Raw genomic sequence first — 8,272 nt, 5'->3', positions numbered from 1 at the left:
GATAATAAAGTTCTGATTCTTTATTCCCGTTCTCCCATCTAGAGTGTCCTTTTCAGGCATTGTTTCCTTTGTCCTCTGAGCAGCATGCTTCTTCCATGCTGCCTTCTGGCTCCTGAAAGGTAATTTGCAATGGCCAGCATGACCAATGTTTTACCCAGAATTGAAAACATGGAAGAATTAACACCAAACATGTACCTGCTTTTTTAGTTTTTAATGACCTTACCAGTTTAGAGAACCACCTTGCTTTTTCCCAATGTGGGTCAAAACATTAAACTGAATTGTCCTTAGGTTGTCACAGCTGAGTTGTCTGTTTTCCCCACTCCCATCCCCACCAGGAAGGAGGGGCAGGCCAGGCTGGGACTAGTCCCGTGGGGCTGTGGTAGGGCTCTGGCTAGGGCTGAGTTTTCATGTGTGAGGTTGAAGGGCAGAGGGAGACTAGAAGAGCTCTAAGTCTGAAAGGGATTGTCGTTCGAAGGGGCTTGTCAGAAGTCAGGAGAAAAAAAGCAGAGGAGAAAGGGCAAACAGGAGAAACGGGTCTGCCTTGGGGATAGTGACATTGAATGTGCTTGCAGACCTCAGCTTGTGCAGCACCAGATGGAGGGTAGGAAATGTTCATTTAGAGAGTATGCAAGTGGCGAGACAGTAGCTACACCACTGCCACATCAGTGCATGGAAAAGAAGCTAATCTATCACAGCAGAGTGGTGGTTTAGAGCCCAGGCTCAGAGGGTTGAAATCCAGCCCTGCCCTTACCAGCTGTGATTTTGGGCAGATTTCCACTCTACTCCAAACCTCAACTTCCTCATCTGTAAAATTGGAGTCATTAGAATACTTACCTCATAGGGCAGTTATAAGGATTCAAAGACAATCTACTTAAAAAGTACTTCACTAAGGATTTCTCCAGACAGTTACATTTCTGCTCAAATGTTACCAGTCAGGAAGCCACCTCTGACCAAAATTTACCTACATAAAATTGTAATTCACCCCAGCACTTCCTGTTTTATTTTCCTTCATAGCTCATACTACTCACGTATTTTAGGTATTACTTAAAATTTGTTCAATACTATCATTGTCCCTCCAATAGAATGTAAGTTCCACGAGGGCAGGGTTCTCACCTGCTTTGTTTACTGATTCCATGCCTAGCACCTAAACATATCACCTGGCCAGGTGCTTGGTGAATGTAGTGGATGAATAAATAAGTGTTGGCCAACATTATTATTGCCATTTGTGGATCAGAAACTCTTGACAGCCCCTTGAGCCAGGAAAGCAGGGGAAGGCAAATATAAAAAAACTCTAGGTAGCTAACCATTTGTAACAATTTCAAGGGGTTCTAGGTGAAGCTTTCATACTGGGCCCTTCACATCAATCATGAAAAACATCCTGGAACCTTTACAGCAAAGGTTAAGGAGGCAGGACAAGAAGCCATGACCAGCTGAGATCTGAGCTAGGAAAGGACCTGCGTTGTATTGCTGACCCTGAGAGGGGAGCCTTGAGGCCCAAAGTCTGGGATCCACATTGGACGGTTGGGAACTGTTTCTGTGACTGCAGAGGACAGCAGATTTTCATTTTAAAAGTTTATGTTCTTATCTATTTTATGGTGACACAAATAATATTGGGCTATGTTCTCTTTGAAATGTTTTCTCAAATACAGTCCCAAGTCCTCCTTGAGTACACCTCTGAACCCCCAAACCCTCCCTAGGGATTGTCACATCAGCTCCTTGTGAATGTGTCCTGCTCTCTGCCAAAGTATCAATAGAGTGTGTATATAGAGACATATACATGTGGGTGTATTTAGTAAAACAGAAATGCTCTCATACTCTATGTTACTTTCCAAATATCTTTTATCATCCTGTAATGTTTTATTTTCCTCCGTGTAACTTCCTAGAGATCTACCTCAGTTTTTAATGGCAGCGGGAGCTTTGAAGTTAACAATGAGCAATTTTTAAAATATTGTTTAATAGAATTTCTTTTTTAGAACAGTTTTAGATTTGCAGAAAAACTGAGAAGATAGTTCAGGGAGTTCCCATATGCCCAGCACCCAGTGCCCCCTATTGTCTTACATTACTGCACTACATGTGTTACAATTAATGAACTGACTAAAGTTGAGTTCATTAGTAAATGGTTTACTTTATTAGCTAAAGTCCGTAGTTTATTCAGATTTCCATTACATGATATCTTTTTCTCTTCCAGGACCCCACCCAGGACACCACATTACGTTTGATAGGCATGTCTCATTAGGTCCTCTTGCCTGGGACAGTTTCTCAGACTTTCTCTGGTTTTTGATGACCTTAACAGTTTGAGGGATACTGGTCAGGTCTTTTGTAGGATGTCCCTCAGTTGGGATTTATCTGATGTTTTCCTCACAATTAGACTGGGTAAGGGGTTTTGGGAGGAAGAACACAGAGGGAAAGGCCATTTTCATCACATTGTATCAAGAGTACATACTAGCAATGTGACTTATTATTGTTGATGTTATCCTTGATCATCTGGCTGAGGTAGTGGAAATTTATTTTATACTTTGAATTATAATCTAATACTACTTTATTTTGTTGCTCAAATCTTTCAGCTTTGGCCATTGCCTTTCCATTCGTTCCAGTGTCCTTTTGATGTACCCCCATCAATGTTTGTTTGTTTTTTCAACCCCTTCGTTGCTTTCTAGCACTACAAGATGCTTCAGGTTTATCTTGTATATTTCTTGCCCCAGCCCTAGAATTATCCATTTCTCCAAGGAGCCCTGGTTCCTTTAATTGGAGAATGGTATAAGAAACCAAGATCTTGGCATTAAGTGTGCTCTTATCACAAGCAAATTTGTTTTTCAAAAAAAAATATAAACTTTTATATTTTATATTTATAAATATAAACTATATTTTTTATATAAAGTTTTTATAAATATAAGCTTTATATTTTATACTTATAAAAGAAAGTCTATGAACTTTCTTTTATATTCCAAATGAAAATTATTTAATTCAAAATCACTATTACTGAGTCTCAAGGACAAACATTTCAAAAACGTACCTACTTTGTTGGGAGAGGAATGTTAAATCTGAATATCTTTGAGAGGCAGATTTTTCATCTTTTGCAGCCCACATATTTAAAACATTTTAGAATTCGTGAAATGGCATCACATGACCCTGCCAGGTAGATGTTATTATTCTTACTCAATGAGTGGGGAAACTAAGGCAGAGAGAAGTGATGTGACTCTACCAGGGTCACACAGCTGAGCTAAAGCTATTAGTTTATTCCATTCAAAGCAACATTTTGTGCTGAAAATTCGGCAAAGAACTGGGAAATATGAAGATGAATAATTTACAGGCACCCCCCCCCAACCGCACCACTTTTCCAGAACCTCCTTCTCCCATATAATCCTTAGATTTTGCTGGAAATTGTACACTCTCTTCAGTGCTTAGACAGAACAGGTTCTCCCAGGTGAAACAGGTTGAGACTTTCTCCTTAACTGTTCCCCCTCATCATCAATATCCCATTATGTAAAAACAGGAATTAGTCCTTAGGCTATTTCCTAACCTAGACCAGGGGCTCAAATTCAAGTACCATAGGGCCAGACAGAGTGTAGGGCAAGTGTCTCGATGACTGGTGGCTGCCTCTGGCCTTCATCACATCCACTGCCCGGCAGGCGGGCAGCCACGACTCAGCTGACTGTTGACAAGTAAGCTGTGGACCCAACGTTGCCACAGCTTCCCAATTTTTCCAGAGAAACAGAAAAGCCCTCAGCAGGCCAAGACTGTGTGGGCTGGTTTCAGCCTTCAGGCTGCCTGGTTTCTTGATTTTTACTCCTGAGCTAGTGTTGGTTCATCGTTTTGTTATAGTCATTGTTTTTGCTCAGTCACTTGGCTGATGATATTCACGAGTTCTTTCAACAACCACGTACCTCATTTATTTTTCATCCAGGAAATATTTATCAAGCACATATTACAATTGTTCTGGACCATAAATGCAGACAATTAATCCAACTAAGCTCAGTCAACATGTATGGAGTGTGATAGTCTAGGACAGATTATTAAATCATAATCTCATTGACTGTAATACAAATGTTTAATGAGCATCTACTATTTTGTTCCTACTAGGTCCGTCATTAGGGATGAAATGATGACTGAAATATATGTGCCTCAGGTTACCTCCTAGTTTAGTAAATCGTGGGTGAGATGGGGAAATGATGGAATCACAGGAAGAATTTTAAAGAACACTATATGGAGACTCAGACATCTTCGAGTGAGGCCAACTTTTGCTTTCCTGGCATATATAAATTCCAACACAGGTCACATGCACATGTGGGTGCTCAATAAATGCTCTTTGAAGGTGATGATAATGAATTGAGATATGGAAAATCTGAAACCATTCTCTAGGAGTGTGGCTCAGGGGGTGGAATGCTTTAAAGTGTCCCTGTGAGAAAAGGCTAAAGGAATTGGGGTTACTAATACCGTATCATGGAGAAAAGGAGGTTAAGGAGAATTTAATAGCCATCTTCAGTATCTAAAGGGATATTGCTCATGTGTTTTCAACATCAGTTCTTGTCTACTAAGGACAGGACATAAGGGAATTATCTTAAATGGGAGCATGAGGGACTTAGATTAGATGTCAATGGGGAAAAAAAACAGCAGAAAGGATTGTGAGATGCTGGAAGGCAACGTGATTTAGAGAAAGGACCTGGTTATTGTAGGAATAGGGGCTGACGATTATTATTGGGGAAATATAAAGCCTGGGGCTTCCAACTCAACCAGGTACTAGCAGTATGATCTTGAGCAAATGACTTTACCTCGTCAAGGCTCAGTTTCCTCATTTGTTAAATGGGGATAATAACAATATCTATTTACTGGATTGTTGTGAGAATTAAATTAGATTAGGTATATGAAGTCATTGGACATATCTGTGCAGAGCACAGAATAAAGCTTAATCAATGATGGATGCCATTCATTGCTATTAATCAACTACGGCCCTACCTGGAAAAACAAAACATTCTACACATACACATAGCTCTCTTTCAGAGGCATCAAACACAAATACTGCTGTGTATCGTGGGACTTACAGTCTGTGAGGACAGAGTCCCAGAGAGCAGTTTCCAGGCTCTCGGCGTCACATGGAAAGGTGCTGGCTCGGGTAGTAGATGGCCGTCAGCTGTGGCTAATTGACCATCAGCTGTAACCAGTTAGCCAATTAGCCCCTGATATAACTGCGTGGCTGCGCTGGTTGGAGAGTGAGTAGAGAGTCCAGTCGAGTCAGTCGGTTGGTTGGCAGGCAGAGAAGCGGACAGCAGGTTACAGGTCGAGTGACTCCAGCCACCAGTGAGACTATAGTGGTATGATTCCCCTATCTATGGCTCTGTGGGTGTTCCTTTTTGGCCTAGCCACATCCTGCGTTCTTATGTGGGGAGCAGGACTAGAGACCCCACAGGCCGCCTTGCACGACAAATGGCGCAGCGAGCAGGGTCTCCCGCACGACACAGTCTCATTGAAAACACATGATGTGAACACTCAACGTGAAGTAAATATAAGATTAAAATAAAAGAGTTAGTAGAGAGAAGTGGTAAAAAAAGCATGGAGTCAGTAAACTATATGAGCACTATATGAGAACAGTGCCTGGCACCGAGGAATTGTCTGCCCTTGACAGACTAAAACCATAGTGCAAGCAAAGGTCAATTTTTAAGAGAAAGTTTCAGAAAAGAACCTATGAGGGTGCTCAGCTGGGTAAAATTGCTCCAAATTAGTGTAGGCCAAACAAACAGGTGGATGAGATTTGAATGTACAAATCTGTAAATGTACCTGATCAGAAGGATCTTGGTTGTCTCAGTCAATGTTCAAATTATTCACTATTTGGATATCCTTTTATTTTTAAAACATTTGTAGGCACTACTTTGAATACCCTACTTGTCCGCTATAAAAAAAGACAGTTATTTGTTTCTGATATTTTGAATACACCCAAGAAACGGTCCTCTGTATTGTGATTGTTATTCTATAAACTTCATAGCAATTATACCTCTGCAGCACATTTAACTTACGAATATTTATTGAAGTATTTTTAGCTGCAAAAACATTTTATGTTCACTATTATTTATTAATGCCCTGTTTTAAAATATTACACATAAAATTTATTCCAGTGCACATTAGTAAATAAATTATGCTTGTAATTTCTAATGCATTTTTAATTATAAATTTATCCATGTCTACCTTTATTTATGATAGTGGTGTCTCACTGTTGAACATACTGTATATTAATGGAGACACTGTTAATTATGCATTCTTAGAAGTTGCATTCGACAAAACATACCAGTAGTTTTTTACATCCTATGTCCTATTAACATCAATTAATTTAGGAGTCAGCACACACAGTACTAGCTACCTTTAAAACAAGAAAAGATAGTATTAGAAGATGGTTACAGGGCCTGGATTTGAGGGATTACATTTATGAATAAATGTAGCCAGAGAGATACTAAACAAAACCAGCCAGATGTTTCTTTTCACCCCAAATGTCTAAAAAGGGGTACTCACCAGAAATAGTATTCAGCATAAAAACGCAATAGAACAAAACTCAGTGAATCTCTGCGGAGCCCCCAGAACTGATCTATACTTAAATAATAACTGCAAAGTATTATGTCAGATTTTCTGGTTGGTTAATTTTGTGCTTCCTTTTTACCCACCAAACTCCGTTATAAGCCATACACTTGCTTTAAAAAAAATTCTTCACATTGAAATGCTATTTTAATTTGAAAAAATATTATATTGCTCTGAAATTGTACACGTCTTGGGGGCTTCTTTAAAATAGTTTGAATGGATTTTTGACACCTTATTTACTGTTGTCCTGAAAATGCTTTGTACCATTAGGAGTGTAAATGCCTGTGTTTTCCCTGTGGAAGGAAAAAATATATTTCAAAAGGAGAGAAAACCAAAATTGGGAAAATAGCAGGGAAACTCACATATATAAAATATTAAGAACACACATTTGCAGAGAAACTCGAAGATGCCTCCATTTTCCCGCAGCTCTGGCACGGCTTGAAAGAAGGTTACTTTCATCTTATATGTTTACTCTCAGCTTGTTGTCATAGGTTTGGCAAAGTGGTATTTTCCACGTGGAAATTTTGCTTATACAAAATAAGATTTTCAATTGCTTCATTTCGAGTGCACGTTTTGAACACCTTTTCATTCAATACATATTTTACCAAGAGTTTATGGTGTTTTAAGCTTTTAGTGTATAAAAAGAAATAAGGAATGTCCCTTTCCTTATGTCCTGTCAGAGAGACTGATGTGTATTGAAAGAACAACAGAGATTGTGAGAAATGTTGAACACAGAGAATGAAGCTCTTCAGGTGGCCTATTAGGAAGAGGTGACCTGGGAAAGCTTCCTGGAGGAAGCAATATATAAATTGGGTCTTCAAGAATGAATAGAATATATTTAGAAATGGTTAAAATGACTATATATGGTGCCAAAAAAAATGTATACACATTTTAAGAAAGGAAAACTGTATTAAAATTGTAATACTCAATATATATCAATAACAAAAGATGAGTACAAGTCACGTTTGACTTCTGCAATTACAAGAGGTGCTCAAAGTGGTTACCATCAGCATCCAGACACTTCTGATTACGGCAAACTACTGCTTGAGCAACGCTGACCAAAGTGTCCACTTGTATACATTTTTTTGGTACCCCCAGTATATGTACATACATACATATATATGTATATATACATATACATATATATAATATAAAAATATATTTAAAAAACACACTGGGGTTTATTCTTTTAGAATATCACCACTATGTTATGCAGGAACCTAAGATAGCCACGAGAGAGGCCACAGGAGAAAAACCGAGATGCCCTGGCCAACATCTCCAGGCATCTTAGACCTTCCTATCACATTAGCTGCCATCTGACTGACAGGCATGACTAGTAGAGAACCACCCACCAACCCACAAAAATCTTGAGAACTAATAAATGGTGATTGTTTTAAGCCAGTAGAAGAAGAAGGGGGATAAGAAGGAGAAGAATAATAGGAATTTACTGAGTGGAGAGGGAAAAGGCAACTGAGGTTTGAGCAGGAATTAAGAACAGCAAATACATAAAGGGACCTAATTCTCGCAACCCATTTTGGTGTGCCAGGCCATGAGAGCTGGCATTTACAGAATACTTCCGTGTGCCAGGCCATGTTCTAAGCAGTCTCGATGCATTATCTCACTGAATCCTCACAACAAACTAGATGAGGAAACTGAGATACAGTGAAGGCAAATCGCTTGTTGAAGTCCACACAGCTCGTAGGGGGCTTTG

Source organism: Rhinolophus hipposideros (genome assembly GCF_964194185.1).
Source record: "Rhinolophus hipposideros genome assembly, chromosome: 11".
Lineage (NCBI taxonomy): Eukaryota > Metazoa > Chordata > Mammalia > Chiroptera > Rhinolophidae > Rhinolophus > Rhinolophus hipposideros.
This window is presented reverse-complemented; position numbering follows the sequence as displayed.